Source organism: Scyliorhinus torazame, chromosome 3 (assembly GCF_047496885.1).
Source record: "Scyliorhinus torazame isolate Kashiwa2021f chromosome 3, sScyTor2.1, whole genome shotgun sequence".
In the NCBI taxonomy this organism is placed as follows: domain Eukaryota; kingdom Metazoa; phylum Chordata; class Chondrichthyes; order Carcharhiniformes; family Scyliorhinidae; genus Scyliorhinus; species Scyliorhinus torazame.
The window spans coordinates 110,305,060-110,328,149 of NC_092709.1; the positions used below are offsets into that span (position 1 = coordinate 110,305,060).

At 46.6% G+C, this 23,090-nt stretch overlaps 1 protein-coding gene across 2 annotated transcripts in view; it reads left to right on the forward strand.

Moving 5' to 3' along the window:
• smad1 (SMAD family member 1) overlaps window positions 1-23,090 on the forward strand; it is a 382,222-nt gene that overhangs the window by 72,155 nt on the left and 286,977 nt on the right. The window contains exon 3 of one of the 2 annotated variants that reach the window (XM_072496114.1): window positions 20,470-20,535. The exons of the other annotated variant lie outside the window; for it this stretch is intronic. The gene's annotated coding sequence lies outside the window, so the exon portion shown is untranslated. The remainder of the gene's footprint in view (window positions 1-20,469; window positions 20,536-23,090) is intronic. 2 annotated transcript variants of the gene reach the window in all.

Below are 23,090 nucleotides of genomic sequence, written 5' to 3' on the forward strand. Positions count from 1 at the left end.
GCGTATGCCTCCAGGGCCATGACGCCCACTGAGCAACGGTACGCTCAGATTGAGAAGGAGTGTCTGGGCCTCCTAACAGGGATAGTCAAGTTCCACGACTATGTTTATGGCCTGCTGAAATTCACAGTAGAGACGGACCACAGGCCTCTAGCCCACATAATCCAGAAGGATTTAAACGACATGACACCTCGGTTACAGCGTATTCGTCTAAAGCTACGCTGCTATGACTTCGAACTGGTCTACACGCCAGGTAAAGAGCTGATCGTTGCAGATGCCCTGTCCAGGTTCATAACCACACCTCATGAACAAAGTGACTTAATCTGCCACATAGAAGCGCAAGTGCAGTTGTGTGCCTCGAACCTTCCGGCCTCCGACGAACGGGTGGTCCAAATTCGTGAGGAGACAGCCAAGGATCCTCTGCTGCAGTGTGTGATGCAGCACCTCAGCAATGGCTGACAGAAGGGACAGTGTCCCCAATTCCATAATGTAAAAGACGACCTGGCGGTGGTGGAGAGACTCCTTCTGAAACTTGACAGGATTGTAATTCCTCAGAGTATGCGGGCTATGGTGCTGGGCCAACCCCATGAGGGTCACCTTGGGGTCGAGGATTGCTGACGCAGAGCTCGGGAGGCGGTCTATTGGCCGGGCATCAGCCAGGACATTGCCGACACAGTCCTCAATTGCCCTACCTGTCAGAAGTTTCAGCCAGCTCAACCCAAAGAAACGTTGCAGCAGCACGAGATTGTGACCTCTCCGTGGTCCAAAGTCGGTGTAGACCTTTTCCACTCCAAGGGGCGTGACTACGTACTCCTGGTCGACTACTTCTCCAGTTACCCAGAAGCAGTGAAACTGTCTGCCCTCACGTCGAAGGCGGTAATCAAAGCCTGCAAAGAAACGTTTGCCAGGCATGGGATACCGCTCACGGTAATGAGCGACAACGGTCCTTGCTTTTACAGCAAGGAATGGTCTGACTTCGCACAGTCCTACAACTTCCGTCACGTTACCTCCAGTCCCCACTACCCGCAGTCAAACGGGAAGGCCGAAAAAGGGGTCCATATTGTAAAGCGGCTGCTGTGCAAAGCTGCAGATTCAGGCTCCGATTTTAACCTGGCGATGCTGGCGTACAGGCCGACCCCACTGTCCACTGGATTGCCTCAAGCCCAGATGCTCATGAATCACACTCTGAGGACCACTGTTCCAGCCATCCAAGTTCCCGGCTTTGACCACCTCACGGTCCTACAGAAAATGCAGCAGTCACGTGCCCAACAGAAAGCCACGTACGATGCCCATGCCAAGGATCTGCCCGAGCTGGCCCCAACTGATCATGTTCGCGTACAGTTGCCTGAGGGCGGCTGGTCAGCCACAGCTGTTGTGCTCAAACAAGTGGCCCCAAGATCGTTCCTTGTCCGCATGGCTGATGGCTCCCTGCTACGGCGCAACAGACGAGCACTGCGAAGAGTTCCATGCCCGCTACCTGACCGGCGTGCCCCGCCGCCTACGATGCCTCCTCCGGACGTACCCGACCGCGAGGCCACCGATCTATGAGCAATCCTGCCGGTCCACGCGCCCACCGCGATGCCAGCGATCCCGCCTCTCCAAGCACAGGCGGCTCCTAATCCGCCTCTGCGGCAATCAACAAGAATTTGTCGCCCACCACAAAGACTAAATCTATAGACTGAGCTTTTGTACATTTTTGTGACTTCACCAATTGGACCTCTGTAAATATCGTTTTGTTTGCCATGTATCTGCACTATCGCAACCTTCCTCTGTATATACGTTCGTTTAGACATCTTTCTTTATATAGTCAGGCACATACATATATATATAGATATATATATTTATAAGCATCCACACCTTAGTATTTATTTATTTTTAATTTTAAAAAAGGGGGAGATGTCATAATATCCACGCATGTATATAATGAAGTGCAGGCAGGCAGTGATTGACACACAGGATGAGCAATAAGCACACAGCACAGTGCAGCCAATCACCAGACAGGACACCACCACTATAAAGCCAGAGGGCACTAGGTTTCCCGCTCTCTCTGGACCCAGCCACTGAGACAGTCAGAGTCCATGAGCTAGCACAGTGCAAACACCACGCGGTAGCTAGTAAGTCTGGTCAGGCTAGTACAAGGTCTCCAGTCAGTTCAGTACAGTGTTGACCCACAGTTAAATATGTATGTTAGTTCTATTGTTCAATAAAACCGTGTTGGATCTCCTACAGTGTTAGCAGTCTGTTTCTCGCATCGCTACATCAAGTGCAGTCCACACCGAACTGATCTGCCTAACACATCACCCGTAACCCAGCAACCCCACCCCTTCCCCTTTGGACACTAAGAGCAATTTAGCATGGCCAATCCACCTAACCCGCACGTCTTTGGACTCGGGAGGAAACCGGAGCTCCCGGTGGAAACCCACGCAGACACGAGGAGAACGTGCAGACTCCGTACAGACAGTGACCCAAGCCAGGAATCAAACCTGGGACCCTGCAACTGTGAAGCGACAATGCTAACCACTGTGCTACCGTGCCACCCACCAATGGTAGAGTGAGAGGCATGCTGGACCATCAGGTTACTGATTGTGGTTGAATATTGTTAAATCTGTTCTGAATCTATCCCATTTAGAACATTGATAGTGCCACACAATAGGGCAGCACGGTAGCATTGTGGATAGCACAATTGCTTCACAGCTCCAGGGTCCCAGGTTCGATTCCGGCTCGGGTCACTGTCTGTGCGGAGTCTGCACATCCTCCCCGTGTGTGCGTGGGTTTCCTCCGGGTGCTCCGGTTTCCTCCCACAGTCCATAGATGTGCAGGTTAGGTGGATTGGCCATGATAAATTGCCCTTAGTGTCCTAAATTGCCCATAGTGTTGGGTGGGGTTACTGGGTTATGGGGATAGGGTGGAGGTGTTGACCTTGGGTAGGGTGCTCTTTCCAAGAGCTGGTGCAGACTCGATGGGCCGAATGGCCTCCTTCTGCACTGTAAATTCTGTGATAATATGATGGAAGATTGAAGTTGAGACTTTGTCTCCACAAGCATTGTGAACTGCTGCTAATACTGTCATGGACAGATGCATCTACAATAGGTAGATTGGTGAATTCTTGTTGGTTCTCTCACAATTTGCCTTAGGCCCAGTCTAGTAGTACTCAGTCAATAGCACCAGTCATGGAGGTGGGGGACTCTTGGATGTGGGCAATGAAGTCCCCCACCTCCATTCTGCATCCTTGCTGACCTCAGTGCCATGTGGTTCCAACATGGAAGTGCAACGATTCATCAGCTATTTCTTGAGGTCCGGAGTCGATATTGACATTTCTAAGATTGTATATCACTGTACCTCCAGTGGGTCTGTTCTGCCGGTAGGACAGGATATACCTTAGGGTGGTGATGGTTGTGTCTGGTTGATCAAAAGGTATAATTCAATGAGGTGAAGATGCCAGGGTTGGACTGGGGTGAGCAGAGTAAGAAGTCTTACAACACCAGGTTGAAGTCCAACAGGTTTGTTTCAAATCACTAGCTTTCGGAGCGCTGCTCCTTCCTCAGGTGAATGAAGAGGGAGGTTCCAGAAACATTTATATAGACAAATTCAAAGATGCAAGATGATACTTTGAATGCGAGCATTTGCAGGTAATTAAGTCTTTACAGAGCCAGAGATAGGGGTAACCCCAGGTTAAAGAGCTGTGCATTGTCTCAAGCCAGGACAGTTGGTAGGATTTCGCAGGCCAGATGGTGGGAATGTAATGTGACCTGAATCCAAGGTCCCAGTTGAGGCCGTACTCATGTGTGCAGAACTTGGTTATAAGTTTCTGCTCGGCGATTCTACGTTGTCGTGCGTCCTGAACGCCGCCTTGGAGAACACTTACCCGGAGATCAGAGGCTGAATGCCCTCGACTGCAGAAGTGTTCCACGACTGGAAGGGAACATTCTTGCCTGGCAATTGTAGCGCGATATCCATTCATCCGTTGTCACAGCGTCTGCATGGCCTCGCCAATGTACCAGACTTCGGGACATCCTTACCTGCAGCGTATGAGGTAGACAAGGTTAGCCGAGTCGCACGAGTATGTACCGTGTACCTGGTGGGTTGTGTTCTCACGTGTAATGGTGGTACCCATGTCGATGATCTGGCACGTCTTGCAGAGATTGCCATGGCAGGGTTGTGTGGTGTCGTGGTCGCTGTTCTGAAGGCTGGGTAGTTTGCTGCACACAATGGTTTGTTTTAGGTTGCGTGGTTGTTTGAAGGCAAGTAGTGGGGGTGTGGGGATGACCTTGGCAAGATGTTCATCTTCATCGATGACGTGTTGAAGGCTGCGAAGAAGATGTCGTAGTTTCTCCGCTCCGGAGAAGTACTGGACGACGAAGGGTACTCTGTCCATTGTGTCCCATGTTTGTCTTCTGAGGAGGTCGGTGCGGTTTTTTGCTGTGACGCGTTGGAACTTGGCCCGAAGCTTGGTACATTGGCGAGACCATGCAGACACTGCGACAACGGATGAACGGACATCGCGCTACAATCGCCAGGCAGGAATGTTCCCTTCCAGTCGGGGAACATTTCAGCAGTCGAGGGCATTCAGCCTCTGATCTCCGGGTAAGCGTTCTCCAAGGCGGCCTTCAGGGTGTGCGACAACGCAGAATCGCCGAGCAGAAACCTATAGCCAAGTTCCGCACACTTGAGTACGGCCTCAACCGGGACCTTGGATTCATGTTGCATTACATTCACCCCCCACCACCATCTGGCCTGGGCTTGCGAAATCCTACCAACTGTCCTGGCTTGAGACAATTCACACCTCTTTAAACTGGGGTTACCCGTATCTCTGGCTGTGTAAAGACTTAATTATCTGCAAATGCTCGCATTCAAAGTATCATCTTGCATCTTTGACTTTGTCTATATAAATGTTTCTGGAACCTACCTCTCCATTCACCTGAGGAAGGAGCAGTGCTCCGAAAGCAAGTGATTTGAAACAAACCTGTTGGACTTTAACCTGGTGTTGTAAGAATTCTTACTGTAATTCAATGAGCCTGACTATGTCCGGCTGTTGTTTGATTAGTCTGTGGGACAGCTCTCCCACCTTTGGGACAAATCTGCAAATAATGTATGAAGGATTTTGCCAGATCCACTAGGCAGGGTGTGCCCTTTGTTGTTTCTGGTGCATAGGGCAATGCCTGATGGTCTGTCCAGTTTTATTCTTTGTGGTTTGATATATTTGAGTGGCTTACTAGGTCATATCAGAGGCTGGTTAAGAGTCAGCTATATTGCTCTGGGTCGTGAGTAACATATAGATCAGACCAGATTGGAATGTGACATGGCAGACAACTGCGAATCAGCTGAATTTCTACAACAATCCCGTTGTTTCATGTTTCATCGTCACCATTACAGAGGCTAGCTGGAACTTTCCTGCCATTTATGCTGGCAGGATATTCCAGTCCTGCCGAGGGCGGATCACTGCCACAGGTTTCCCTACGGCAAGGAGTGCATTCAACGGGAAACCCCACTGACAATACAGAGCCATAAGATCCCACCACCGGCCAATGACAGGCCTCCTCCTTCACTACGAAACATGTCGCAGGTTGCTTGGAAAATCCAGTCCACTATTATTTCTGATTTGTTCATCAATTGAATTTAAATTTCACCAGCTTCCATGATGGGATTTGAACTCATGTTTGCTGAACATTAGTCCAGTAAAGTTACTACTACACCACCATCACTCCAAACCAGAGTATACCTTTCCTGATTTTGTACTCATTACCTCTATGTACATAGCCCACGATTTGGATTTGTATTTGTTTTATTGTCACTTGTGTCATGTTCTTGTGCCATGGTCGGTAGGAATGATGCACAATAGAACATTTAGTACTTGATTAGTTAAAGTAATTTATTATAAAGCAAATATTGGGCAGCACGGTAGCACAAGTGGCTAGCACTGTGGCTTCACAGCGCCAGGGTCCCAGGTTCGATTCCCCGCTGGGTCACTGTCTGTGCGGAGTCTGCACATTCTCCCTATGTCTGTGTGGGTTTCCTCCGGATGCTCCGGTTTCCTCCCACAGTCCAAAGGCGTGCAGGTTATGTGGATGCTAAATTGCACTTAGTGTCCAAAAAGTTTAGGAGAGGTTATTGGGTTACGGGGATAGGGTGGAAGTGAGGGCTTAATTGGGTCAGTGCAGATTCGATTGGCCGAATGGCCTCCTTCTGCACTGTATGTTCTATGTTCTAAATGTGTGGTAAAGATAACTAGAAGATATATATTACAAATTAATAATACTAATAAATTATCCGAGAGTTACTGCAAGTATGACTATCCACCAACACGACTAACTCCCAACTCCTCGAGGTACAGAGATACATGGTAGATTTACACTGCCACCTGCAGGTCGGAGGTCATGTACATCATTCTGTACATGATTGATTATGCATATAATCACAATCTGTTCCGATGTACAGTGAAAAGTATTGTTCTGCGTATAGTCCAGACAGATCATTCCATACATGAAAAAAACATAGGGCATACATAAATACACAATGTAAATATATAGACACAGGCATCGAATGAAGCATATGGAATGCAGTACTACTCAGTAGAGAAGATGTGTGAAGAGGTCAGATCAGCTCATAAGAGGGTCATTCAGGAGTATGGTAACAGCGGGGGGAAAGCTGTTTTTGAATTTGTTAGTGTGCGTTCTCAGACTTTTGTATCTCCTGCCCGATGGAAGAAGTTGGAAGAGTGACTAACCCGGGTGGGAGGGGATCCCATATACTTTGCAAATTAGTCTTTCTATATATCCTGCATCCCTCAAAGATCTATTCAAATAAACCACAGGTCCCTCCATCCTTGCACAATATTTAGAACTGTACCATTAAGTCTATTTTGCCTCTCCATATCACTTCATTGTTCTCAGTATTAAATTCCATCTGCCATTTGTCTGCCCACTCTGCTACTCTATCTATATCCTGTTGCAGTTAATTTGTATAATTCTCACACTGTGCCACGCCTCCAAGTTTGGTATCATCGGGAAGTGTACGTTTTGCACTATATTCCAATCGCAGATCTGGCCATTGTACAAGTAGCAGTTTGCCTGTTATGAGAGAAAGAGGAATTACGATTGAATAATGCTGCCTCACTTGCACCTTTTTAATAACGGAAAGCAGAGCTCTGCGCATTGATAGGTAAACATATGTGTAGATATCTGCTTATCATAATATTGAAAATACGAGGTCTATATAAAGAGAATGGGGATTTACATCTCATTGTTTTAGATGTTCTCCAGCAGGGTCTCAAATGGCGAAATGGGGTGCCGCTCTTCGTGCTGCCATCTTGTTAGTTGGAATGTGTGTGTGGGGAATGGAGCGCTTATATGCAGCTGCAGCTTGTCAGGCTCTCTAGTGTCGTTCCCAGCCCCGGCAAATCAGGCGGCGTCATGCATTGGAATTGCATTAGGTTCACGTGGCGCCGGTGCTGGCCCATTAACGGATCCTGAATTGCTCCGGGACCAGCATCGCTTTTGTCAACTTAGAACACTCGCGATTCAGTCCCAGCATCAGCACTTTGGGCTGGATTCTTCTGCCCCACTCTCCGTAAGATCGCCACAGACGAGATGCAGACAATGGAAAAATCCATTGACCTTGGGCGGGATTCTCCGGTTGTCGGATAGGCGGGGCTGGAGAATCCCGCTCTTAGTCTCTCAAATGGAGAATTCCACTAATTATTTTTCTTAAAATTTAGACTCTCTAAGGTTGAACATTTCCCATCTTTTCAGCATAATAATACAAAGGTTGGGGATTGAAGATGGGTAGGTGCAGTAGGAGCCATTTGATAGTGAATATTGGATGAACAATGGATGAATGTATTTATGTATATCCTATGTTTTTTGATGTATGGAACAATCTGTCTGGATTGTACACGGAACAATACTTTTCACTGTACCTCGGTACACGTGACAAAAATCAAATTCAATTCAATTCAATTCAACATATTTCGGGATGTTCCTTGTTGAAAATGCACAGAGGCACATAATAGTATGGTAGAGGTGATTTATCAAAGACTGCATCCAAGTAAGGGTTAGCTAGACCTGTTTTCTCACATTGAGAGAGAGGGAGTATTATAGAATATGGTTACCACACATTGGTGTAGTATAAAGCAGCAGGCTGGTTTAAAAGAGAAGAATATATGTTGTGGAAGGCAGATAATCTCTCAAAAATTAGAAGTCCTCTGTCTGTGCACACTTCCTGTCCAAAAAACCTTACTTCCTGTTATCATATTTGTCACACATTTACAAATTATCAGCTAATCATAGCTGCCTATGAAGACTTTTCATCACACCTTGTTGATGAATAAAATACGAGATCCCTATGTTATCTCCAACCACATCATATTGGCCAGGATTCCATTTTTTGCCATCTAATTTTGCAACAAATGTACCTTTTACGGCCTACGTTACCTTGACTGGCTCTACACTTACATTATTAAAATATTTTAATTGAATCTGAACTGTAGACTGTTCTCAATTTTATCTAATTTTTATAAAGCAGCTGTAGCAAGAATTAATTAACAACCTCTTCTCACAGTAATATGAATGTTAACGGTATTCTCTATTGTCGATTGCGCCTTCAGCCACGGAAAACATTTTTTATTGCTTTGGCTCACATTTTACTGCTCCTTTGTCATATTGTATAAGTTACACAATGGTCAGTGGTTTCACGTAAGAGGATATTTCCAAGTAACATTCAGTCTAGTAAATCAATTTTTCTTTTAATTCCCAGGTTGTAACTTTCACAGTTTCCCGTCCCTCTCTGACTTCCTGCGCAGATGTACATACTATTTCCTCACAACGGCAAAGACAATAGAAATCTGCTGCTTTGTGGGTGGTTTGGTTTGACATCCATTTTTGACTAAATACGCCTCTGCGTAGCACCTTGGGATGTTTTCCAACATTAAAGGAGTTAAATAAATGCAACGAAAACAGACAATGCTGGTAAAACCCAGCAGGTCAGGTAACATCTGTGGAGAGACAAAAGCAGGGTTAATATTTCAGATTAATGGCCTTTCATTAGAACTGCTGATTAAACGCAAACTGTGGTGATTTTTCTTGTCTTCATCAGCTCTCTGGCCAAGCAGCTTGATCAATTATTTCCAGGGGGTATAACATCAAACCTCAAGATGAAAATTGACAAGAGCTATGCAGTATTGTTCATTGCTTGACTGTGGAGCGGTAAGGATTGGTAGTGAAGCAGTATTATACTTTAGAAGGTAACTTCTGGACCTTTTTCAGTCATTGCGCTAAAGCAAATAATAAAATGTTCTTCGAACATATTAATAGTAAAAGGTTAGTGAAGGACAGAGTGGGGCCCATAAGGGACAAGCAGGCCAAACTGCTCACTGAAGGAGAAGGTATGGCAGAGGTACTAAATGAGTACTTTGCTTCTGTCTTTACCAAAATAGAAGATGGTGACAATGGCTCAGTTGAAAATGTGGGTTTTGAGCCTCTGAGCAGTATGGTGATAGATAAAGATGAGGTGCTAGAAAGGCTGGAAGCGGATTTCTGGTGCAACATGTAAGTGGGAGGTCACACTATTGGGAGCTCCAATTGGGACCCGATTTTTTAAATAATTTTTGCCAGTTTCTCATAAGTTACTCACCAGGGAATTGCAGAGACCAACAAAATAGGTTCCCCTCATGCCAATCCCATGCCCAAATGCAAAGGAAGAGGATCCAAGAAGCCTGAAATTGACCTGATCTCGACGGACTTGGGAACTTTGTGGAACTCCTCGGCACCTAAGATGGCAACCACAGCACAGCAGTCAGCAGCAGGCCAATCACACTAGACACGCTTTCAGACACACTGGCCAAAGAATTCAATAAACAATTCAACTTATACTTCGAGAAGTATTGGAAGCTGATCTCCGACAAAACTTAAGTCAATCGAGGAGGCGCTGGGGACGGTCTGAACGGAGCTCGACAAAGCCATTGGAATGGTAAAAAAAACATGGCAAGACGCGGTAAGGTGTCATGGAGGCACTTACAAGACATGAGGACCAGCTTGTGTGCTCGAAGCCGAGATTGCAGTGTTGGCCGATAACAGTAAAGTGTTGAAGGTTGACGATTTGGAAAATTGGTCACGGAGGCAGAACCTTCGAATTGTGGGATTGCCGGAGGGAATGGAGGGCCCGAAGCCCACCGAGTATTGATCACAGATGATCTGGAAGATGGTGGATGATAATGGTCTCTCAACCCCCCGGTACTCAATAGGGCCCATCGGACATCAGGAAGAGGCAGTGACCAAATGAACCACCTCGCACGTTGACCATTGGGTTTCAAATATAAGGAAACGATCCTGCAGTGGGCCAAGGAACACCACAACGTGAAATGGGAAGGAAGCACTATATGAGTGTAGCAAGATGTGGGTCCAGTACTAGCTTGGAAGTGGGCACCCTTTAACAAGGTAAAGGCAGTGTTCCACAAGAAGGGCATTCATATTGGAGTGGTTTATCCGGCAAGGCTGCTGGTCATGCACTAGGCCAAGGACTTTTTCTTTGAGACACCTGAAGACATAGAGGACATTATCAACAAACATGGACTGGGGTCCAATTAAACAAGAAGTGTTACGTGGGGAATCTCTTTATTTGTGATTTCTTGCAAACGTTGTGGGTTGAAGGGGGTGGTGCGTTTACTGTATTTGGTTCTTGACAATCGGTCATTGAAGTTTGTTTTTTTCTAGTTGAAGGGATAATGGAGGAAGTTATATGTTGTGTGGTTGATGGATCTTTATCTTTTCTCCTCCTAGAAATAGTTTATCCTCATGTTGTGCAATGATGTTGTCCCTTTCATTGTCCTGATGGGAGCTACCTCGCTATCAGTGTATAATGCTGCCGAACGGGAATGAGGTGAGGGGAGGAGCTGCAGCTGTGAAACCAGTACTAACTGATTTGGCGTGCTTTGTGGCTGGGTTGGGAATGGAGTGAGTGGGCTGAAATTGTTGGTCTGATTCCAGTTTGGGGATTTAGGGAAGGAATGGGAGTGGGGGGGGGGGGGGCTAGCTGGTTGATGGTGTTTCTAGAACATTCTTAGTGTTTTTCTGGGGGGGTGAATGGCTGTCATCTTTGATCGATACCTCTTTAATGTTTATTTGCTTATCCCTTATGGTAGAAATGGCTGATTCTGGAAGGAGGGCGTAGGAAACCCCTAATTCGACTGGTCACCTGGAGCGTAAGGGGAATGGGTGGCCCAGTTAAGAGATTAAGAGCCTTTCCTATTTAAAGAACTTAAACGCTGATGTGGTGTTTTTGCAGGAGACCCATTTGCAGGTGAGAGATCAAACCTTGGGCGGGATTCTCTGATCCTGAGGCTAAGTGTTGACGCCATCGGAAACGCCGTCACATTTCCCGACGGCGTCAACATGGCCTCAGGATTAGTAATTCTGGCCCTACAGGGGGCCAGCACGGCACTGGAGCGACCCTCGCCGCTCCAGCTGCTGATCCCGGCTCAACTGGGCGCCGCAGGGCCTGCGCATGCGCAGTGGCACCAGCGCCAACGTGGCATGCGCAGTGGCTCCCTTCTCCATGCCGGCCCCAACGTAACATGACGTAGGGCAACAGGCACCGGTGCGGAAGAAAGGAGGCCCCCAGCCAGAGAGGCCGGCCTGCCAATTGGTGGGCCCCGATCACTGGCCAGGCCACAACAGAGGCGACCCCCCCCCCCACAGGCCACCCCCGGACCCTTCCACACCGAGGTCCCGCCGGCTAGGAGCAGGTTAGAACGGCACCGGCGGGACTCGGGATTTTTGTTACGGCCGAGAATCGGCGGGGGGGGGGGGGGGGGGGGCCGTAGAGCGGCCCCTGACCGGCGCTACACCGACCACGCTGGCACCAATGGTGCCGATTCTCCGCTCTGTGGGGCATCCCGCCACCGGGGTGGCATGGTGCGATTTGCGCCGGTCGCGGCGATTCTCCGGTCCCGGGCTGAGAGAATCCTGCCCCAGATTCCTGAAGGGGTGGATAGGGCACGTGTTCCACTCGAGCTTCAATGGTAGAGCCCAAGGCTCAGCAGTTTTAATTGATAAGTGAGTGCCCCTAACGGCCACCAGGATTGTTGGTGACCCTAATGGTAGGTATGTAATAGTGAGTGGGCCCTTGGCAGGTACTCTGGTAGTTATGGTGAATGTATATGTCCCTAACTGGGATGATGTTGCATTTATCAGAGGTTTGCTAGCCTCCATCCCTGATTTGGACACATATAGATTGATCTTGAGCGGAGACTTTAACTGTGTTTTGGAATCCAAATGGGCCCTAAATCTCTGGATCTCTCAGGGATGGTGATAGTGCTTCGAACTTTTATGGAGCAGATGGGGGGAGCGGACCTGTGGAGAATCCTGCACCACGTGATCGTGAATTTTCATTTTTCTCACATGTCCGTAAGTTCTACTTGTAGCGCACAAAGACTCCGTGAGACGAATAGAGTGAAGTCGATGAGGCTTTATTAAGCGTGTCTGTTCCCCAGCAGCCCGATAGTAAACTGGCCTGCGGGGGAAGGCACCGGCTTCTTATACTTCGCCTTCAGGGCGGAGTATGAGGTCAACGGCCAACCAGGACCCGGGATCTGTCAGCCAATGACATTAGGGCTTCCAGTCCCACATGACCCCCAATACATACTACCACACTACTCAAGAATAGACTATTTTTTGTTTGATAAGTCTCTGCTCCAGCGAGTCAGAAAAACGGAATATTCGGGGATAGTGATCTCTGATCACGCTCCACATTTGGTAGATTTTGAGCTGGAGACAGATGATGAGACTGCTGAGAGGCTTTGGCTCCATCTCGAGCTAAAAAATAAATCTGGGGAGAAGTGAGTACTTTCCAGTTAATTTCCCGGGGAGGGGAGCCAATCTTGGGATATTACCCTTCCGCCAAGCCAGAGGGAGCTTCAGGTTTCTGAGCATCCAAGTGTCATGTTATTGTCATAGGCTTCAGAAGTTAAACTTTATAAATTTGTTAGATTAGGTGAGATACAATTTGCAGAGATGGAGTAACCTTCCGTTGTCCCTGGTGGGCAGAGTTCAAATCATCAAAATGAACATTCTTCATTATTGTTTGTAAATTTAGAGTACCCAATTATTTTTCTTTTCCAATTAAGGGGCAATTTAACATTGCCAATCCACCAAAGCAGCACATCTTTGGGATGTGGGGGTGAAACCCACGCAGACACGGGGAGAATGTGCAAACTCCACACGGACAGTGACCCAGGGCCGGGATTCGAACCCAGGTCCTCAGCGCCGTAGTCCCAGTGCTAACCACTACGCCACATGCCGCCCCTCAAAATGAACGTTCTGCCGGGGTTTCTATTTCTGTTCCAATACCTTCCTATTTTTCTCACTAAATCATTCTTCGCTAGGGTGAACAAGTTAGTGAATTCCTTTATATGGGCGGGTAGGGTGCCGAGAATTCATAGGGTAGCTCTTGAGCAGCCCACAGTTGGGGGGTGGAATTTGTTTCCACCATCAGGTTTGGATTCAACTTTTAGGGCATGGGAAAGGAAGGAGCTAGAGTGCTTTAAAGAACTGCTTATAAAGCGAGGGAGGAGTTCTCGGCGAAATTCCAACTATCAAGGTCACATAGATATTTTCAATTGCCTGACTTAGTTTGCGGGGTTTGCCCTGCATTCCCTTTGGTACCACACCCTTTCCTTTTGGAGGAGATCTTGCGGTTGGTGAGGACTGGGATAGGGGGGGAAGATTTCGAGCATCTATGAGCGGACCATTTCATTGGAATCTTCATTGCTTGACCAGGTGAAGGCGAAATGGGAGGAGTTGGGGCCCATCTTAGATGAGGATGTGTGGAATGAGAACCTTTGCAAGGTAAATTCCACCTCATCCTGCACGCGGCTCAGCCTCATCCAACTCAGCGTGGTTCATAGAGCTCATATAACCAAAAGTAGGGTGAGCGGGTTCTTTGATTGTGTGGAGGGCGGACGCAAGCAGTGTTCTTGTGCACCCGCCAACCATACGTACATGTTCTGGTCTTGTCCAAAGATGGTGAGCTTTTAGGTCTCGTTCTTTAATAACACGTCAACGGCTCTTAATATCGATGTGGAGCCTTGGCCATTGGTGGCTATTTTCGGGGTGTCAGACTCGCCTGGGCTGGGGACTGTGGTGAGGGCAGATGTGCTTGCCTTTCACTCACTGATAACCCGAAGGCGAGTTCTGCTGGGATGGAGAGTGTCCACTCCGCCTAATGCCTCGGCCTGGTTGGGTGACCTAATGGACTTTTCACACCTGGAAAATATCAAGTACACCGTCAGGGGGTCAGTGAAGGGATTCTACCTGAGGTGGCAGCCATTTAACTCTCACTTCAAAAAGTTAATCACCATCAGCTGTAGGGTTTATGGGTAGGCTTGGTGGGATACAGAAGGAATTTGGATGTAACTTTTGCTGTGTATTTTTCTATATCTCTGATTTCTTGGGTTATAACGTGACAATTGTACCATGTTTGAACAATTTTCGCAGTTGTGTTTTCGTTCAATGCGTGTTTGTTGAATATGACACCTTCAATAAAGTTTTTTTAAAAAAGGCTGGCAGCACTCCAGGTAGAGAAGTTGTCAGGCCCGGATGGGATGCATCCTAGATTGCTGAGAGAGGTAAGGGAACAAATTGCGAAGTCATTGACAGAAATTTTCCAGGCCTCTCTGAACACAGGATTAATCCGGGGGGACTGCAGGATTGCAAATGTGACGCCGTTGATTAAGAAAGGGGCAAAAGATAACTCTGGAAACAACAGACCTGTCAGCTTGTCATCAATAGTGGAAAAACTGATGGAGGCCATAATGCTGGATCAGATAAATATACTTAGAGAAAAATAAGTTAATACTATACAGTCAACATAGCATTGTCAAAGGTAGGTCATGTCTGACAAATTTAATTGTGTTCTTTGATGAGGTGGCACAGGCAGTAGCTGAGGGTGGTGCTGTGGATGTTGTATATTTGGACTTTCAGAAAGTGTTTGATACAGTGCCACAGAGCAGATCGGATAGCAAATTAGAAATGTTTGGGACTGATGGGCCGTTGGCAGCATGGATTAGAAGTTGGCTAAGAGATACGAAACAGAGGGTAAGTTTAGATGGGCATTAGATGCGTTTAGATGAGTTGAAAGTGGTGTTCCCCAGGGTTCCCTTGCTTTTTCTGATTTATATAAATGATTTAAAGATGGATGTCGCGGGCACAATCTAGGGGGGCGATTCTCCGAGCCCCGTGCCGGGCCAGAGAATTGCCGCAACCGCGCCATGACACCCCAATGCCGACACGCGATTCTCCGAGGTGCGGAGAATCGGCATCATTTGTGCCGGTACGACAGAGTCCCGACGGCGCTGTTCACCCCTGGTCACTACCGGCGGGAACTCTGCATGAACGGTCGGGGGTGGGGGATGGGGGGGGGGCGGCCTGTGGGGGGGAGGGGGCTTCTTCACCGGGGGGGGGGGACCTCCGATGGGGTCTGGCCCACGATCGGGGCCCACCGATCGGCGGGCCGGCCTCTCCCCCCCCGGGCCTCCTTTCTGGCATGGTCGGCCCCTGAACATCAACGCCATGTTGAGTCGAGGCCGGCTCGCTAAAGAAGCTCCCCGTGCATGTGCAGGTTGGCGAGGCCCAACCACTCCAGCGCCTTTGGGGGCCAGAATCGGTCGTACCCGGGCCCGGTTCGCACAGTCATGAAACACGACGGCGTTCGCGACGGCGCGAACACTTGGACTCCATATTGGAGAATCGCCCCCTATACATTTGCAGATGATACTAAGCTAGGGAGAGTATTGAATTGTGAGGATGACGCTGAGCGACTTCAGAGGTATATTGACAAGTTGGCCAAATGGACAGACATCTAGCAGATGAACTTCAATGCAGCGAAATGTGAGGTAATGCATTTTTGGCGAAGAAACATTGGGTGCGATTCAACAAAAACGTTTCTACGTGTGATAGCAAACGGGAACTGCCGCGGGCTTCCCGGCACTCGGCCCGGCTAGGCCGTCACCGCAGTTCAACCTTAATTGGTCCAGTTAAGGAGGCCACACGGGCTTCGCGCCGCAAATCATGGCTCGCCAGCCAATTCACCAGGACCATGCTTGCCAGCCCTTGCCCCAAAGGGAAAGCAGCACTTAAACTGCTCTTGCACAGCCATCCCCATACAGCTCGCAGCTATGGCTCCGAGACAACCGGCCCCAGGATTTTGAGACGCAGCCAGCTGTGTTCAGTTCTGGGCACCTTATTTAAGAAAGGATCTTAAAGCGCTAGAGAGAATGCAGAGGAGATTTACAAGAATGATACCAGGAATGAGGAATTTTAGATACAAGGAAAGATTAAAGAAATTGGGCTTGTATTCCTTGGGGTAGAGAAGATTAAGAGGCAACCTTATTGAGGTGTTCAAAATTCTGAATAATTTTGACAGGGTAAAAAAAGATGTTCAGTTTCCCGTATTTGGTAAGTCAGTGACTGGGGGGTCACAATTTCAAGATGGTCGGCAAGAGAGCTAGGAATGAGTTGAGGAGAAACATTTTTTTTTTCAGAGACTTGTTGGGATTTGGAATGTGTTGCATGGGAGAGTGGGCCACGGAGAAAGGACTGGGAAATGGGACTTTCCGGAGCTGGTGCAGACATGATGGGCCGAATGTCCTCCTTCTGTGCGGTAAAATTCTATGATTCTATTATAAGAATCTAAAAGAAATGCCAGGTAATGGCCTTGCAACTCAGATACCCCAGAGGTACTGCAGAAGATATGTTTGGAGACCTCTCCCGAACGTTTGCCAGCAAGGACTACTCAGGAATTGACTGGGAAGTTTAAACAACGAATGGCCAATGATTTAAATCGGAGACTTCAGATGGTTCTGGCAATCCGTAGCGGAATGGTTACACAGAAAAAATTAGAAGGATTAAAATTACTTCTCACTGCTGCTTAACAATGGCACTGAACCAACCCTCCCCACCCCCGGCAACTGGAACCTCTGACTACCCCCCACCCCTGCGGCCATCTGACCGTCCTCACACCACGCCTGTACCGCTATATTCATTCGTGCTGGCATGAAATGAACCAAAGGAACAATCCCTATCCCTGAATGAATAGGCCTGAGGGACACACACATGCGCAGCTTTCGGCCTTGTGTCACATTATTATTGAACTGACGAATCTGGGATACCTAATTGGTGTCCCCGGGCAGCTCACCAGAAAAGAGGTATCTAAACTGCCCATGAAGAGAAAAGGCTGTCCAGGCCTAATTTACCTTCAATCGTCTTTTATTCTTTAATCTGCGCAAACAACGGAAAAGGCTGTTCGCTTCACCAAATGCAAGGAATCTATAAATCTCCTTTTGAATCCATTTATTATGTCAGTGCAATTTTTTCCCCTAATTTAGGAAAGCTAATTTTGCCCTATTAATGGACTTCTCAGTCATTATGAATGAAATTAATAATATTATTCTTAACTTTGAACATTTCTGTATCTTTGCCGATAGCTATCAATTTGGTGAGTGTTACAACAATGAAGAACAGGAAGTTGTTCGATTAAGGATGTCTACTTTGCATCCCAAATAATGTCAAAAAAACTAACTGATTGTGAGATAATACCAACCAATTCACCTGTTTACAAACTTTGGTTTTCTAGTTTGTAAGAAAAACTGAATGACAAGAAAATTTCAAAGTGGCTATCCTCTTTGATGGTCTATATATAAAATAAAGATTATAAACTCTTAAAATTCAGTGAGGTTGAGATCACCATTTTCCACATTAACAAATTGGCTATATGAAAATGGAGATCCATAGAATATGGTGAACATTATGTGGAAGCATTGAAAACATCTAATTAGCATTGAAACATCTAATGGATTGACAGTATGTACTGATTAGACTTATGTAGTGGGTGATTATAACTTCCTTCCCCTTCCACCCCCACATAACTACACAACACATTGAACTCAAATTGCCTGAATCTGGAAGCACTGGCAAATTACACATTTGAAACAAATTAAGTTTGCGTTTTACCCTAATCAAGAAGAAAGTCCAAAAGTATAGTTTGTAAGTTTTAAGAATATTGCGCTGAAGGTGCAGCCTTGTAGCCACATTGCAGCTTATGGTATACCGTTGTACATGTATTACCCTCTAAAGGTTCTTACTAAGACAGAAATGTCATAGAATCCCAACAGCAGAAGGAGGCCATTTGGCCTATCGGGTTTGCACTAACCATCGAAAAGAGCACCATACCTAGGCCAAACCCCTGCCCTATCCCAGCAACCCCACCTAACCTTTGGATACTTGGGGCAATTTAGCATAGCCAATCCACCTAACCTGCATATCTTTGGACCATTGGAGAAAACCGGAACACCCAAAAGAAATCAACGCCAAAAGGGGAGAATGTGCAAACTCCATACAGACAGTCACCCAAGGTCGGAATCGAACCTGGGCCCTGGTGCTGTGAGGCAGCAGTAGTAACCACTGTGCCACCCATTTTAGAAAAAAATGACAATTTTTGTAGCAATCTGTGATGTTGTCAATAATTCAACCTCCAGAATAAGTGCATCTCAATATTTTTCCTTTTTGGGGATTTTCTCCCTTTTTATGGGTACAGGGTGGGTAAATGAGATTAGAACTGCTTGTTAACATGGATGGTAAGGACCAACATAGACTGGCTGCGCTAAATGATCTGTTACCACATTATGTTTCTGTGAATTGTTTCCTACAGATGCAGACACTAACTTGGGGTGAAACTACTTTAGCCAACAATAGCCCACTATACCCTGTCCTAAAGGGCATAAGATTTAGCACTGGCTCTCCTGAGCCCATTGCCATTAAACTTCTGATGACCCAACTTCTCTTCCTGGCCCCATTCGAGCTGACATTGCAAATAGTTCACTCGGTTGAGGCACAATTTCCTTGTCCTTTTCAAAGGAGCAGGGGGTTAGGGGTGGGTGGTGGATCTATCATCAACATTCTCTTAAAAAAAAAACGATCTTCAGTACCTGGGCAGCATGGTAGCATAGTGGTTAGCGCTGTGACTTCACAGCGACAGGGTCCCAGGTTTGATTCCCTGCTGGGTTACTGTCTGCAGAGTCTGCATGTTCTCCCCTTGTCTGCGTGGGTTTCCTTCGGGTGCTCTGGTTTACTCCCACAGTCCAAAGACATGCAGGTTAGGTGGATTGGCCATGCTAAATTGCCCTTAGTGTCCCAAAAGGTTAGGAGGGGTTATTGGGTTAAGGGGATAGGATTGAAGTGAGGGCTTAAGTGGGTTGGTGCAGGTTCGATGGGCCGAATGGCTTCCTTCAGCACTGAATGTTTTATGTATACTCTTGCAAACTGCTACCCTACTTTAACCTGCCTTTTCTCTCGAAAGTACTGAATTGTGCTGTTACATCCAAAATCCATGCCCAAATTTGCCACAACGCCTCATTTAAATCTTTCCGGTCAGTTTCTACCCCTGTTACTGCACTAAATTGACACTAACCAAAGTCACAAATCATAACCTCTGTGACTGTGGCCATGGGGCATTAGGCTTTTTGTGCTTTTTTTTTCACTCACTTATGGAATTTGGGAGTTAGTGGCATGGTCAGAGTTTCTTGCCCATCCCTAATAGCTTTTGAGAAGGTGGGGAACCAATTTCCTGAATTGCTGCAGTTCATGTGGTGTAGGTACATGCGCAGTGTTGTTAGGTAGGGGGTTATAAGAGTTTGACCGTGCAATGATAAAAGAATAGTCAGATAGGTCAGGATTTTCCGCAACGGGACCAGCCACAGGCAGGATGGTAAATTTAGCGAACCAGCAAAAATTTCAAAAATCCCAGCCGCAGTTTCATGTCAGAATGGTGTGTGACTTGGAAGGGAACTTGCAGGAAATGGTGTCTCTATGTGCCTGCCATCTTTGTTCTCTTAGGCAATAGAGGTTAAGGCTTTCGGAAGGTGCTGACAAGCAAGCCTTGGTAAGTTGCTACAGTGCATCTTGTGCAGTCACAGTGTGCCAGTGGTAGAGGAAGTGAATGTTTAAGATGGTGGATAGGCTGCCAAGTATTTAAATAAGAAAAGAAAAAGTCTGTGGGGCAGCCCCTGCACTTTCCAGGAAACACTTGAGAACAAAGAAGCAGAATGATTGATAACAGCTGCAGTTAGGAAAACACATGCTATCCTGAGTTGATGGATCCCTGCAGAGCTGTATAACAATCTGATTCTCTCCTTTGAAACTGTTTTGACATGTCAATCAGAAATCTTTTAGCTGGCAATAAGGCATGAAATTGAATGTAAGCAGTCCAGGTCAAAGCTTTCAGCCTTCTATGCATACACACAGACTTCTATACTTTAAAGGACAATGAAATTGACTGTGGGAAAACAACTTCAAAGGCTTCCACCATTTTAGAGGATTACTTGTCCCTTCAGCTCAGACCTTCAAACTTGGCATACTGACAGACATTTTAAAAGGTTTAGGGATACAGATGGGATCACTGAAATGTATTTTTTAAATTCATTTGCAGGATGTGGGCATCGCTGGTTAGGCCAGCATTTATTTCTCATCCCTAGTTGCCCTTCAGAAGCTGGTGGTGAGTTGCCTTTTTTTGTGTTTACGTAGCGGTTGAATACAACTGAGTGGCTTGCGAGGCCATTTAAGAGTCAATCAAATTGCTATGGGTCTGGAGTTACATGTAGGCCAGACCAGACCAGGTAAGGACGGCAGATTTCCTTCCCTAAAGGTATTAGTGATCCAAATGAATAATCAACTTTTAATTCCAGATATTTTATTGAGTTTAAATTCCATCACCTGCCGTGGTGGGATTTGAACCCGGATCCCCAGGTCGTGTTGACTTCTTTATTTCTATGTGAACCACAAGCTGTTTCTTACCTTGACCGAATGACCACACAACCAGTATATTAGTCCAAAAGACAGTTTATTAATAAACACACTTGTTCTATGTGCAATGATTCACGCGGCTACGCACTAAACTAAACCTAATAACTAAGATGACCTTTACTTAACTTCGGGGTGACCGGCTCTGTGCGGGAGATAAGGCCTTTATCTGTGTCCACGTGGGTCAGTTGGAAGTCTTCAGGTTCGTCTCGGCTGTGCTCTTCCTTCAGGTAGCGATCGCGGGTCCTTGAACTTGGCTGGTTGATATGCTGCAATTGGCCGCACACAGGCCGGTCCAAAAGAGGCCAGTCCCTAGTGCGCAGGGCTTCTTATCCTCCTTCTCTTTCGCGCCCTTTTGGGCGGTCCTATCTCTAGCTCTAATGGATCGATAGGGTTTCGATCACCCTCATTGATCATGGCCAATTAGGGGGCGGATACCTCGGTAGCTGGGCGGCTCCGAGCTATCATTGTCCTAGGCACGTAGGCCTTTCCAAATAAGGGAAAGTGGCGCTGGTTAGTCTGCTACTGCTGTAGCTCGTTTATTCAAACTCTATTGTCCTGGAGGAAATGGTGATTGACTTTTAATGGTTGCAAGTTTTGGTCAGGTCTGGCTTCTTTGCACAATACACAGAGGCTGTGTACTTGTCTGTGTCCAAATTGACCACAATTCCCATGGTCCTTTGCAGGTGGCCATTTTAGATGACTGCATTCCGTCCTCTTGATCCTGAACGTGAAGCGTGGTGGATCACAGTATTGATCCCATATCTGTCTTGTTGGTTTGGTCACCCTTTAGGTCAGTAAAGTTCCTACTCTGCTCTGTCCTAAAGTTATTGCACAATCGTACCTAATTCATTATTACATACATTCATTAAATCAATTCACTACTAATAGCTATTTCATTCCTAAAATTGGATTCATATGAAACAGTTGGTTTCTAACTAAACTTTCTGAACTAGACTCATGCTGCTGCTTCTACATAACAAACTTATTTACAACAGACAATTTTTACAAAGCAGCACCACATTTCTTTTTATCCTATTTCATCATTACAGAGGCACAAATGGCACATTTTAGCAGTAGTTGTTACAGTTGATTGAAAGCAATACATTCTTATGATAGCTTTATTGAATTCCAAAGAAGGGGGCTTGAACTGTATATATAGGGAGGCTTTTGCCTTCCATTTACGGAGTCGGAGTGTGAGGACGACTATGTGTTTTATTGCAATCAAGAAGAGGGCCTCTACTATGTATGATAGTGGGTTCCATTTTGCAATGTGTTCCCACCAGGTGGGGGTTTCGGTCTCGATCTCTAACAGTTGCTGGGTGGTATCCTGACTGGAAGTGGTCTGTTGTGTGGTGGCGTTTGGGAATGGCTTATGTCCTACTCTAATTATGTGTAATACCAAGTTACCTTTCGTGGGTATCCCGGAATTCTGTCTGATTCTGAATGTGTTCCCTGTACTTCTCTTTAAACATCCAATTTCAGGGCACCCTTCATTAGTAAGTTCCCACGAATCTCCTTTCCCAGTTGTACTGATGTAACATTCTGATGTGGTTCCGTTGGGCTTTCGATATATGGTTCTTTGGTTATTACACCCAAATAGGATGCTTCTGTTGGGCTTGACCCAAAGGGTTCCATCTTAGCATTCCCCTGCATCTGGGGGTTCGTACCACAAGCCGCCGGGCTGTGGAGAGTCTTTGGTGTTTTGCGCTCGGAGTCCGGTAAGTCCAGCGATTATCCATGTGAGGAACAGGTGTCCTGGATTCATCCTGTGGTGTGTCTGTTCTCTGTGTAATCCTAGAGAATCAAGCATAGTGTCATGCATTATCTTTGGTTAATATCTGTGTGTATTCATCTTTCTCTCTTAGTTCCAATTGCCCTTAATGATTGTCACCATGTGTGACTCCCCATTTTGTTTTTAAAAAAATAAAAATTTGAGAGGTACTAATTCAAGTGCTGCAATGCAATCATTCAAGTGTCTCACAGCTTGTGTGGTCGATGCTAGGAGTGGTGGATGCTTTCTTCTACCAGGCTCCATCTTTACTAACAACCATGGGAGGTTGAGGCTTAGCTTAACCAGCTGAATTTTAAGGCGGACAGTTTCATAACGTTTCATCCCAGGGGCTCAGAGGTAGCAGCAGTGATCAACAACCATTGTGTTTTTAAGTGTAAACAGCAATGTGGAAGCTACCCGAAGGGGTCTAAAGAAAGGTGAAAGAAGTAAGTGTTTAGAGAGTGGAGTGAAAGGAA